The 13,423-nt window shown below is 50.9% G+C and overlaps 1 long non-coding RNA gene across 1 annotated transcript; it reads left to right on the top strand.

Moving 5' to 3' along the window:
• Positions 1-7: 7 nt before the first annotated feature.
• LOC116270768 lies at positions 8-5,716 on the top strand. Its single transcript, XR_004178962.1, has 3 exons — positions 8-127; positions 3,446-3,517; positions 5,210-5,716. It is a non-coding gene; the product is annotated as an uncharacterized LOC116270768 (long non-coding RNA).
• The last annotated feature ends 7,707 nt before the right edge of the window (positions 5,717-13,423 follow it).

Genomic DNA, 13,423 nt, shown 5'->3' with positions numbered 1-13,423 from the left:
AGTTGTAGTCCTGTAAGCGCGCGGAGCCAGTCGGCGCCTACTGAACTCGACCCTCGGGCCACATTGTAAGGGGCTACGTTGTAAGGAAGAAGTGCGAGGTCCCGCCGCCTCCTAGACCGAGATCGCGGTGAGCGGGCCGCGGCGCACGGTGGGCACGGACTGGGCGGGGGCGCCTGCGGATCCCGGGAACACGCGCGGCAGGCCCCAGACTGGCCTCCCTCAGCTTCGCGGACTGTCTGGGCCGGGGGTCTCAACCTTGACTTCAGGGACCGGTCGCTGGGGGAGACCCTTAGTGGTGTTCAGGCCCTCTGGGCCCGTGTCAGTCAAGGGACGGTCGTAGCGCGCCAATTGTTAAGTCTTTAAGTGTGCAAACCCGCTGACGCCCTCCCCGCGCATAGGGAGACTGCGCACCTGAGCCCGCCCCCACGCGCGCACTGGGGAGAGGTAGAGGCAGGAATGTAATACACGATACAAAATAACTACTCCAGAGAGGGCCGGATGACTAAGTCAGCAAACACTTAGGGAACACAACTGTGTCCGCTGCGCGGCTCCCGCAGTAGACACAAGGGTGAATGAGCAAAGAATGGACTTCGGTCACTGAGAGAGGAAGCCGACTCCGTCCATGGAGGCCCCTAGCAGAGCTGGATCTGGTAGTCCCCGGTCATGAGGGGAGATTCTGCTGGAGAAAGAGAAGTCTCCATTCCCACCCTTTGAAATGTGTAGGATGCCCTCAGATTGTTTGGCCCGTTCATAGGTATAGCTACACTAAAAACGCGGGAGCCTACAATGTATTTAGGACTAGCAGAGAGGCAGGGAGTTGAGGGTATGGACAGAGACTGTACTACCCCACAAGTTAGCAGGCCAGGGTGCCGTGGCTCACCCCTGTAATCCCAGCACTTTGGAAGGTCAAGGTGGGAGGAACGCTTGATTCCAGGAGTTCCAGATCACCCCTGGGCAACATAGGGAGACCCCTTCTCTATTTTAAAAATAATAAAATAGGGCCAGGCACGGTGGCTCACACCTGTAATCCCAGCACTTTGGGAGGCTGAGGCGGGTGGATCATGATGTCAGGAGTTCAAGACCAGCCTGGCCAACATAGTGAAACCCTGTCTCTACTAAAAATACAAAAAATTGGCCGGGCATGGTGGCTCACGCCTGTAATCCCAGCACTTTGGGAGGCCGGGGCAGGCGGCTCACCTGAGGTCAGGCGTTCGAGACCAGCCTGATCAACGTGGAGAAACCCTGTCTCTACTAAAACTACAAAATTAACCGGGCGTGGTGGCACATGCCTGTAATCCCAGCTATTTGGGAGGCTGAGGCAGGAGAATCGCTGGAGCCCAGGAGGTGAAGATTGCGGTGAGCCGAGATCGCGCTACTGCATGCCAGCATGCCAGCCTGGGTGACAGAGTGGGACCCCGTCTCAAAAAAAAAAAAAAAAAAAAAACTAGCCAAGCGCGGTGGCAGGCACCTTAAATCCCAGCTACTCAGGAGGTTGAAGCAGGAGAATCGCTTGAACCCGGGCAGCAGAAGTTGCAGTGAGCCGAGATCGCGCCAGTGCACTCCAGCCTGGGTGATAAGTTAGTGGTGTCCTGTAGTCCTCAGCTTTGAAGGGCAAGATCTTAATTCAGTTCAACTACAGTTGATCAGATTTTAGAAGACTAAAGTCAGTCAAACTCACAATAGCCCAACCCTTAAAGCCAGAGGACATAGCCCTCTAGGATTGCAATGTTCCTAATCCCTTCCTTCTATTAAACTACCTAGAAACTGATTTAGTCATTAGAAATTTCTTGGTATGATGTCTTTTAAATATGCCCACAGTTTTTTTGACAATCGGCTCCTTAAAAGCTTAGCCAAGCGCGGTGGCTCACACCTGCAATCCCAGCACTTTGGGAGGCCAAGGTAGGCGGATCACCTGAGGTCAGGAGTTCAAGACCAGCCTGGCCAACATGGTGAAACCGTGTCTCTACTAAAAATACAAAAATTAGCTGGTCATGTACCTGTAATCCTAGCTACTCGGGAGGCTGGGCCGGAGGATTGCTTGAACCTGGGAGGTGAAGGTTGCAGTGAGCTGAGATCGCACCACTGTACTCCAGCCTGGGCAACAGAGTAAGACTCGATCTCAAAAAGAAAGAAAGAAAGAAAAAAAGGCCAGGCACAGTGGCTCATGCCTGTAATGCCGGCACTTTGGGAGGCCAAAGTGGGTGGATCATCTGAGGTCAGGAGTTTGAGACCAGCCTGGCCAACATGGTGAAACCGTCTCTACTAAAAATACAAAAATTAGCCAGGCATGGTGGTGTGTGCCTGTAATCCCAGCTACTCGGGAGGCTAAGGCAGGAGAATCACTTGAACATGGGAGGCAGAGGTTGCAGTGAGCTGAGATTGAGCCACTGCACTGTAGCCTGAGCGACAGAGTGGACTCTGTCTCCAAAAAAAAAAGCTGGAGTTGGGTGGGTGTGGTGGTTCATGCCTGTAATCCCAACAATTGGGAGGCCAACGCAGGTGGATCACTTGAGGCCAGGAATTCCAGACCAGCCTGGGCAACATGGCAAAACCCTGTCTCCACAAAAAGTATATAGAAAAAAAAAAAAAATTAGCCAGTCATGGTGACACACACCTGTAGTCCCAGCTACTCTAGGAGGCTAAGGTGGGAGGATCGCTTGAGCTCAGGAGGCAGAGGTTGCAGTGAGCCAAGATTGTGTGCCACTATACTCCAGCCTGAGCAACAGAGTGAGACTCTGTCTCCAAAAAAAAAAAAAAAAGCTGGAGTCTCATTCTAATTCCCCTCCCATTGAGTGTGGGCTGGGCTTCACTGACTTCTTAATAAATAACATAGGACAGAAGTGAGTGTAGTTGATTTCCAAGGCTAGGTCATAAAAGATACGGTGACCTCCACCTTGCCCTCATTTGGATTACTCATTCTAGGAAAGCTAGACGCATGGCAGAGATGTCATGTGGTGAGGCCATTCCAGCAGCCCTATAGAAAGGCCCACATGGTGAGGATCTGAGGCAACCTACCAGGAGTCAGGAGAGATAAGCTTGGAGGTGGAACCTCCATTCCTGGCAGACCCCTTGACCAAAACCTCATGAACCACCCTGAGGCAAAACCACCCAGCTAAGTCACTCCTGAATTCCTAACCCTCAGAAACAGGGAGATAATGAAGGTTTGTTGTTTTAAGTCATTACACTTTGGGGTAATTCATTACACAGCAAAAGACAACTAATATCTTGGTGATCAGGACTGTGTCATACTTAGTGTTATTAATCTTTAGGAGTTCTCAGCCTAATTCAACAGTGTTCCCCACATGGGCCTGCCTTGCTTTCATCCTTCCTCCATTGTGGACTGAATGCCGTAAGACCGTTGCAGCCCATCCAAGGCAGGAACCAGAAATGGGCTGGGTTTTGCTGTTGTTTTAGTTGGTTTGCTTGGTTTGTCTGTTTGTTTCAGAGAAAGATGACAAAAGGTGCACTTCGGGAGATTCCAACATGATTATTGAATCAAAGACTGTGTGTGGATATGGTAAGTCTATTAGATTCTCTGGGTTCATAAGCCAGAAAAAGGTAAGAACCATCCTCTAAGGAGAAATCTCACAGCTAAGGCTTGCCATGTTAAAGAGTTTGCACTGGCCGGGCGCGGTGGCTCAAGCCTGTAATCCTAGCACTTTGGGAGGCCGAGACGGGCGGATCATGAGGTCAGGAGATCGAGACCATCCTGGCTAACACGGTGAAACCCCGTCTCTACTAAAAAATACAAAAAAATAGCCGGGCGCGGTGGCGGGCGCCTGTAGTCCCAACTACTCGGGAGGCTGAGGCAGGAGAATGGCGTGAACCCGGGAGGCGGAGCTTGCAGTGAGCTGAGATCCGGCCACTGCACTCCAGCCTGGGCGGCAGAGCGAGACTCCGTCTCAAAAAAAAAAAAAAAAAAAAAAAAAAAAGAGTTTGCACTTCCAGAAACAAGGGCACTCATGTCTACCCTATACTGTTCTAGGTGTCTTCCCATCCTGCCAGATGCACGGAGCACATATTCTGCAACCCCTAGCTCTATCTTTTGGGCAGTGCTGAATAAACACTAACAAACTCGGGCTCTGTGGCTTACATTGTAAGCAGACCCCTTGCCCTGCTGTTACTTAACACATCTTTATTTTGTTTCCCAGTCGTGTTACTCTACCTTTCTATAATAATCTTCCTACAAATCACCTTAATTCTGACATTCATGGCTGACACACTCACATTAAGATGTTCTTGGCCGGGCGCGGTGGCTCAAGCCTGTAATCCCAGCACTTTGGGAGGCCGAGACGGGCGGATCACGAGGTCAGGAGATCGAGACCATCCTGGCTAACACGGTGAAACCCCGTCTCTACTAAAATACAAAAAAAATTAGCCGGGCGAGGTGGCGGGCGCCTGTAGTCCCAGCTACTCAGGAGGCTGAGGCAGGAGAATGGCGTGAACCCGGGAGGCGGGGCTTGCAGTGAGCTGAGATCCGGCCACTGCACTCCAGCCTGGGCAACAGAGCCAGACTCCGTCTCAAAAAAAAAAAAAAAAAAAAAAGATGTTCTTTCACATTCAAGTTCAGAATATTTGCTCCGTTCACTTGATTGAATTTGGAGACTTCCCAAGTCTTTACATCAGCACGTCTTCTGAGTTTATCCAGATTATGTTTTGTACCCTCTGTACAAATGGACCGTGGATGTTAATTCGAAGGGCCTCGCCAGTTTTCAATCACATGTTACTTGTGGGGTTTGTTAAATTAGCTTTTGTCTCAGAGGGAGCTTCGGTGCTTGGATTACACTATATTTGGAATTCGTAGCCTTCTGTGCACTGCCTTGCCCCGCCTTCCTACCTGGCTTCAGAAGTCCAGGATTCTCTAACTTGAGCATCCATCAGAATCACCTGGAGGTCTCCTAAAAACACAGATTGATGGCGCGCCCCTTGGAGTTTGGATGTGCATATCCGATCAGCTCCCCAGGATGCTCATGCTGCTGACCCACTTTAGGAAGTTCTGCTTTAGGAGTTAGTATGTCTTTGAGCAGACGCTGGACCGGTATGTTCTGGAGACCATGCGCTTCCCATCCCAGAACAGATGCTACTACTCCCTGTTCTCCATCCCCAGCCCCCAGCCACACCTATATGACCACAGTTCTGTTCAACTGGTGCCCCAGCACTCATATCTGTGGGCCCTGCTCATCTCAAACGATCCATATTTTTCTCTCAGGCCTGCCTTGCTTTCAGTCATCCTCTGTTGTGGCCCGAACACCATAAAACAGCAGCCATTCCTGGCAGGAATACGAGGTGAGCCAGTTCTTTTCAGGAAAGGTGACAGAACAGAAGATACACTGTGGGAAGTTCCAACCTCATGCATGTACAAGCTCGATGCCCTGGTATCCCGGCCCGCGGGATCGTCGAAGCAGGCCCTGGAGGAGGGAGTGGGAATTTGGGGGACAAGAGACACGAGAAATGGAGACAAGACAGTGCTCTGATCAAGTCTCGTTTAATGGCGGGAATGCAGTGCCTTATATACACTTGGAGGGGAAGGGGTTGGGCCAGAGGCGGAGATGATCTCATCGCAGAGGGCGTGACCAAGTAGGTATTAGTTTCTCTGGTCGAAGGTCATGTTGCACCTGCGCTGTCAGTTGGTAATTTTCCCGGGCGCGGGATGGTGCCTGCGCTACAAAGTAACAATTTTCGCAGCGCGGGGGGGAAAAACAGGTGAAGAAAAAACAGGAAGAGCGCCATCTTTTATGAGGTATTGATACAAAAGAGAAACAACAAATCTAGGGAGGAGGTAGAAGGTGGAAAAGAATAGAGCTCGGGCATTTAATCATTAATTATTATTTGCTATGGCCGGGGCGCGCAGCTCCGGACACCCTGGACTCTAAGCTGCTTGAGGGCAGTGTCTCTCTGATTCACCTCTGTCTCCCTCACAGGTCCCGTTATGCATGGTGCCTTGCATATGATGGGTGCTCAGTTAACATTAATAGGCAGGTGAGGCCAGGCGTGGTGGCTCACACCTGTAATCCTAGCACTTTGGCAGGTGGAGGTGGGCAGATCACCTGAGGTCAGGAGTTCAAGACCAGCCGGGCCAACATGGTGAACCCACGTCTCTACTAAAAATACAAAAATTAGCTGGGCATGTTGGCACGCATCTGTAATCCCAGCTACTCGGGAGGCCGAGGCTGGGGAATCACTTGAACCCGGGAGGTGGAGGTTGCAGTGAGCCGAGACTGCACCATTGCACTCCAGCCTGGGTGACAGAGTGAGACTCCATCTCAAAAAAAAAAAAAAAAAGCAACAGGTGAATGACTGTTCATACTCCTACTTTCTTTTTTTTTTTTTTTTTGAGACGGAGTCTTGCTCTGTCACCCAGGCTGGAGTGCAGTGGCCGGATCTCAGCTCACTGCAAGCTCCTCCTCTCGGGTTCACGCCATTCTCCTGCCTCAGCCTCCCAAGTAGCTGGGACTACAGGCACCCGCCACTTCGCCCGGCTAGTTTTTTGTATTTTTTAGTAGAGACGGGGTTTCACCGTATTAGCCAGGATGGTCTCGATCTCCTGACCTCATGATCCGCCCGTCTCGGCCTCCCAAAGTGCTGGGATTACAGGCTTGAGCCACCGCGCCCGGCCCCATACTCCTACTTTCTCCACAAACTTGCAAACATGTGTCTGCATCTAGACATCTGTAAACCTGCTATCACCCACATATATTTTCTATTAGTTAGGATTAGGTTTGGCTGCAAGTCACAGAAACCTCCAAAGAGCAGTGGCTTAAATAAGAAAGAAATGTGTTTCTCTCACATAAACAAAGTAGTTGGGAGAGAACAACACAGTCTTGGTATTGTGGTTCCACAAACTTGTTAGGTACCCAGGCTCCTATTTTGCTCCTTCACGGCCTTCACTGCACAGCTGCTACTTCGTGGTCTAAGATAGCTGCTCAGGCTCCAGCCCTTATGTTCACATGCCAGCCACCAGGAAAGAGACAAAAAGGGGTATGCCATTTCCCTACAGGTGCAGTTCCAAGGGGTCTCTTACACCACTTCTGCTTACACCTCATTGGCCAAAACTTAACCACATGGCCATGCCTAGCAGCAAGGAAGGCTAGAAAATATAGCCTTATACCTGGCTAAAAGTCATGGTTGCTTTTCCACATGAGAAGGAATAAAGGATAAAAGGAGGGAAATTGGCATATCCTACCTCACACCAGTAGGAGGCAGACAAAAGAAAAGAGAAGTCGGTTCCCAGCACAGGAATGGCAGGGAAGCTGTGGCTGGAAGAACAGGGGTGGAGGATGGGTAACAGGCCACAGAGAGATGGGTGGGTCCCCCTGGCTAGGGGTCAGGAAGGGCTTGCAGAAGGGTTTACTGCTCACTGTCTCTCTCTCTCTTTCTGTCTATCTCTGTCCATCTCTCTGTCTCACACACACACACACACACACACTCAGTCTTGCTAAGAGAGAATTCTGAGAAGGTGGAGTTCTCTGTAGGGAAGGAATATGTATTTCCTACTCGTCATGTTTCCCTGAAAATGGGACTTCTATTAATAATACTCCTGGCGGCCGGGCACGGTGGCTCAAGCCTGTAATCCCAGCACTTTGGGAGGCCGAGACGGGCGGATCACGAGGTCAGGAGATCGAGACTATCCTGGCTAATACGGTGAAACCCCGTCTCTACTAAAAAATACAAAAAAACTAGCCGGGCGAGGTGGCAGGCGCCTGTAGTCCCAGCTACTCGGGAGGCTGAGGCAGGAGAATGGCGTAAACCCAGGAGGCGGAACTTACAGTGAGCTGAGATACGGCCACTGCACTCCAGCCTGGGTGACAGAACGAGACTCCGTCTCAAAAAAAAAAAAAAAAAAAAATAATAATAATAATACTCCTGGCCTCTCTCTACCTGGGGAAGAGGAAACGTGACTTACCTGAGAGAAGCTGGGAAGGAAGAACCAAGCATATGTGACTTGGTCCCCTCTCCTCTTTAGAAGCCAGCTGGTCCACCGGAAGTGTGTGTTCTGCCTGTCCCTGCAGTGCTGAGGGCTGGGCTTTATACCTGTGCCAAGGACAGGTAGATACCTGTAATCAAGGGTAGCATCAGCAAGCCCGTGTTGTCTCCCAAATAAGTGGTGTTCTCCAACAAGCTTTTAGCAGTAACAAAGCTGATATTTTTATTTTCATCTGTCCCTTGTCTATTTTTCAATGATTTAGATTTAAGCAGAAAAGCCTGGGTTCCTTTTGTGTGTGTGTGACAGGGTATCTGTCGCTCAGGATGGAATGCAGTGGCGCGATCAAAGTTCACTGCAGCCTTGACCTCAACCAATCCTCCCACCTCAGCCTCCGAGTAGCTGGGATCACAGGCATGCATCACCATGCCCAGCTAATTTTTTTATCTAGGCACGGTATCACTATGTCACTCAGGCTGGTCTAGAACTCCTGGCCAGTAATTCTCCTGCCTTCACCTCCCAAAGTGCTGGGATTACAGGTGTGAGCCACCATACCTTGTCTTTTTTTTTTTTGAGACCGAGTCTGACTCTGTCGCCCAGGCTGGAGTGCAGTGGCACGATCTCGGCTCACTGCAACCTCCACCTTGCCACTGGAGCCCTCGGGCCTGTCTCTGCCTGTCGCTTCACCTTGTCATTCTCATAGTGCCTCTTGCTCTTGCCCTCCTTACCACGTGCAGAGTTTACGTTCAGGATAGGACCAAGTGTCAGGTATTGATGCCACAGAGGCAATGAGCTCAACCTTTGGCATTCTCTGTTCTCCCTGTGCTTCCTGCCTTCAGAAGGGACCTGGGGAGTTGGGGAGGAATGGTCCCGAGATCGCGTGGGCACCTGAACTCACTACAACAGAGGTGGCCAGTTATTCTGGTTATCTGCGGGGGATGGGAAGGTGCAGTAGGGGTCTCTAGTCTGGGACTGGTGGAGAAAGAGGCTGTAGGAGTTTTAGGAATAAATCACTTTTGGAGCCTGAGGCGGGAGGATTCTTTAAGGCCAGGAGTTGAGACCAGCCTGGGCAACACTGGGAGACCCCAATTCCAAAAAAAAAACTGGCCTGGCACAGTGGCATGTGCCTATAGTCCCAGCTACTCAGGAAACTAATGTGGGAGGACTGCACCACTGCACTCCAGCCTAGGCGACAGAGACCTTGTCTCTTAAAAAAAAAAACAAAAAAAAGGCCAGGTGCAGTGACTCACACCTGTAATCCCAGCACTTTGGGAGGCCAAGGTGGGCGGATCACGAGGTCAGGAGATCGAGACCATCCTGGCTAACATGGTGAAACCCCGTCTCTGCTAAAAATAGAAAAAATTAGCCAGGCGAGGTGGCGGGCGCCACCTGTAGTCCCAGCTACTCAGGAGGCTGAGGCAGGAGAATGGCGTGAACCCGGGAGGCAGAGCTTGCAGTGAGCTGAGATAGCGCCACTGCACTCCAGCCTGGGCGAGAGAGCGAGACTCTGTCTCAAAAAAAAATAAAAAGAAAGAAAGAAAGTAACTCAGGGAGCTTCCTAGCCAAACGGACAGCTCTCCTCCGCCCAGTGCTCTTGATGGGGTGCTCCCATCCCAGCCCTGCCCAGCTTCTGCCTTTGCCATGTCCCCCTGTTCCCCTCCTGTGTCCGTACTGTCCTCTCCCCACCCATCATCACTTGCTCCAGTAAACTCTGGCCCAAAGTGCCTGAAATGCTGGCAAGGGACAGAGCCCTTGGCACGGTCCCTGTGGAGGGTCAGGCTGGGTCATGGCTCCAAGTGCAGGCAGAGGACAGAGCCCTAGAGATTCAGGCTCCCAGCTGCCCCTGGGCCAGGTGCGCCAGCCTGACTCCTTCTGCTCAGTCCAGTGTATCCACGTTGAAGACAGGCTGGTTTCTTGTGGGAAAGGGGCAATAAAAAGAAAAGGAGAGGAGGGAATGGGAGAAAGGAGAAGCTAGAGAGAAAGAGAGAGAAAAGGAAGGGCAAGAGAAGCTTGATCAAGGAAATTTTAAAACCCAACAGAGATGAAGGGGAGGGAGGAAGGAAACACCAGTAGACAGAGTTCTTTTTTTCTTTTCTTTTCTTTTTTTTTTTTTTTTTAGAGGCAGGGTCTCCCTCCATTGCCCAGGCTGGAGTGCAGTGACTGAGTCTCGACTCACTGCAGCCTCAACTTCCTGGGCTCAAGCAATACTCCTACCTCAGCCTCCCCACCACACTCAGCTAAATTTTATATTTTTTGGCAGATACGGGGTTTCAACATGTTGCCCAAGCTGGTCTCAAACTCCTGAGCTCAAGCGATCCACCTGCCTTGGCCTCCCAAAGTGCTGGGATTACAAGCATATGAACCTCTGCCTGATTCTTTGGTTCTGATCACAGTCAGAACCAAAGAACTGACAGAGTTCTTTTTTTGTTTTGTGCTTTTTTGTTTTGGTTTGGGGTTTTTTTTTTTTTTTTTTTTTTGAGATGGAGTCTCACTCTGCTGCCCAGGCTGGAGTACAATGGCACGATCTCGCCAGTGCAAGCTCCGCCTCCCCCGGGTTCAAGCGATTCGGCCCCTCAGCCTCCCGAGTAGCTGGGATTACAGTCTCCCCACCATCATGCCTGGCTAATTTGTAGATGGGTTTCACCAAGTTGTCCGGCTGGTCTTGAACTCCTGAACTCAAGTGATCTGCCTGCCTTGGCCTCCCAAAGTGCCAGGATTACAGCCCTGGAGTCACTGGGTACCCCACTCCATCTCAAGTCTTGATAAGATTAGGATCATTGATTCTTTCAGCAGGACCATTAACAGGTGGTGTCCCTTCCTAATTCTGTATCCTAACGGTATTAGGGTTCTCCAGAGATACAGAACCTGTAGCATGCAGATAGATAGATATATAGACAGACGATAGATAGATAGATAGATAGATAGATAGATAGATAGATAGATAGATAGATAGAGAGATAGATAGAGATAGGAGACACACAAACGAGAAGAGATTAGGTGAATTGGCTCACATGATTATGGAGGCCTGAGAAGTCCTACGACAGGCCGCCTGGAGACCTGGGGCTGCTGGGAGCATGGCTCAGTTCAAGTCTGAAAGCCTCTGAACCAGGTAAGCTAAAGGCGTGACTCAGTCTGAGGCTGAAGGCCTGAGAACCTGGGGGTCTGCTGGTGCAAGTCCCAGCTCTAAAGGTCAAGACCCTTAGACTTCTGATGTCCCAGCTCCAGAAGAGAGACAGCAAATTTGCCCTTCCTCTGCCTTTTTGTCCTATCGGGGCTCCCAGCTGATTGGATGGTACCCTCCCATATTGACAGGGTGCCTTCCCCACTCAGCCCACCAACTCATACACCAGTCTTCTCTGAAAGCAGCCTCACAAGACGCTGCTTTACCAGCTATCTAGGTGTCCCTTGAACCAGTTAAGTTGACACCGAAAATTAACCATCACACCAATGAAGTACAGCCAGTCAAAGGCTGGGACCCGTCCATGGCTGGAGCCCCAGGGGCAGCAGTCAGTGGGGTCACTTGGAGTCAGGGCATGGGGAGACAGCATTGCGCAGTAGCTCCATCTGCTCAACCCACCCGTAAGCCTGGGCTCTGGAGGGCAACTGACTCCCCAGGAGCCTTCCCTCTGCCTGTCCCTGGAATCCCCTCCCCTCCTATGGGCGTCTGGGGGCCTTCAGGAGCTGAGCCCCTTGCCTGCATGCCAGTCTCCCTAGGAAGGACTTTGCAGGATGAGCCCAGGTCCAGCTCAGAGACTCTCTTGTGCCAGCTGCCCCTTCTCAGGGTCAGTGGCAGGAGAGTGTGAGGGCTGAGCTAAGTGCATCAACACCCCGTTTGCCCCTGGGATTTGGGAGAGGCCGTTGCAGGAGCTGTATTTGGAGGGTCCAGGCACTGCCCTGACTGGGAAGTGCAGTGGAGCCTAGGGATGGGCCAGGGAGCTCACAATGCCAAGAGGGCAGATAGCTGGGAGTCTATCTGCCCTCCTGGGGAACAGCCACCAGGTACCAAGCAGGGAGGCTAGCAGCCCAGCCCAGGGACTTGCGTGGACTTCGCATGCTTCCTACATGCTTAGAACTCTGTCGTGCCAGGCGTGGTGGCTCCAGCCTGTAATCCCAGCAGTTTGGAAAGCCAAAGCGGGCGGATCAGCTGAGGTCAGGAGTTCAAATACTAAAATACAAAAAGTTGCTGGGCACGTTGGCTCACGCCTGTAATCCCAGCACTTTGGGAGGTGGCTGGATCACCTGAGGTCAGGAATTCAAGACCAGCCTGGCCTACTAAAAATACAAAAATTAGCCAGGCGTGGTGGTGTGCATTTGTAATCCCAGCTACTCAAGAGGCTGAGGCAAGAGAATTGCCTGAACCTGGGAGATGGAGATTGCAGTGAGCCGAGATGGTGCCATTGCACGTCAGCCTGGGCGACAAGAGCAAAGACTTCATCTCATAAAAATAAAAATACAAAAACTAGGCGGGGCGTGGTGGCTCATGCCTGCAATCCCAGTACTTTGGGAGGCCGAGGTGGGCAGATCATGAGGTCAGGCGTTCAAGACCAGCCTAGTCAACATGGTGAAACCCCGTCTCTACTAAAAATACAAAAATTAGCCAGGTGTGGTGGCGCACCCCTGTAATCCCAACTACTCGGGAGGCTGAGGCAGGAGAATTGCTTGAACCCGGGAGGTAGAGGTTGCAGTGAGCCGAGATCGTGCCATTGCACTCCAGCTGTGGGCAACAGAACAAGACTCCATCTCGAAAAAAATAATAATACAAAATTAGCCAGGCATGGTGGTGTGCACCTGTGGTCCAGATGAAGCAGGAGAATCGTCTGAAACCAGGAGGTAGAGGCTACAGTGAGTTGAGATTGTGCCACTGCACTCCAGTATGGGCAGCAGAGTGAAACCCTGTCTCAAAAAAAAAAAAAAAAAAAAAAAGTTCAGAACAGTGTGGATATCGTGCTGCCTTTTGCATCAGAATGGGAAAAACAATATATATTTCCTTTTGTTTATTTTGCATAAAGAAACACAAGAAACTAAGCCTGGTGGGAGAATGGGTGGGATGGGAAAGAGGACGGTGGAAAACAGAGGTGGACACAAGCCTTTCGAATGTGTTCCTTTTCATACTTTTTGAATTTTTGAAATGTGATTGTATATAGATTCACATTTTAATTTTAAATGCAATTAAAATGTAAAATTCATTAAGGCGCTACTTCTCATCCTGTACTACGGGCTCTACCCTTTTTTTGTTTTTGTTTTGTTTTGTTTTGTTTTGAAGAGATAAGAGTCTCGCTGTGTTCCCCAGGTTGGTCTAGAACTCCTGGGCTCGAGCGCCCCTCCTGGGCCTCCCAGAATGCTGGCCTACAGGCGCCGCCACCACCCGGCCTCTACTCTGAACGCATAAGGCCAGGATGACCCAAAGTCACCAGCGGCCCATGCTGCCTGGCAGCGGGTTGAGGCCGGGAGGGGACTGCGAACAGGCGAGGCCATGTGTGATCTGTGGGAAGCAACTAAACC

This window comes from Papio anubis, chromosome 16 (assembly GCF_008728515.1).
Source record: "Papio anubis isolate 15944 chromosome 16, Panubis1.0, whole genome shotgun sequence".
NCBI lineage: Eukaryota > Metazoa > Chordata > Mammalia > Primates > Cercopithecidae > Papio > Papio anubis.
Note: the sequence above shows the minus strand (reverse complement) of the source record. Positions and strands in the feature narration are given on the sequence as shown.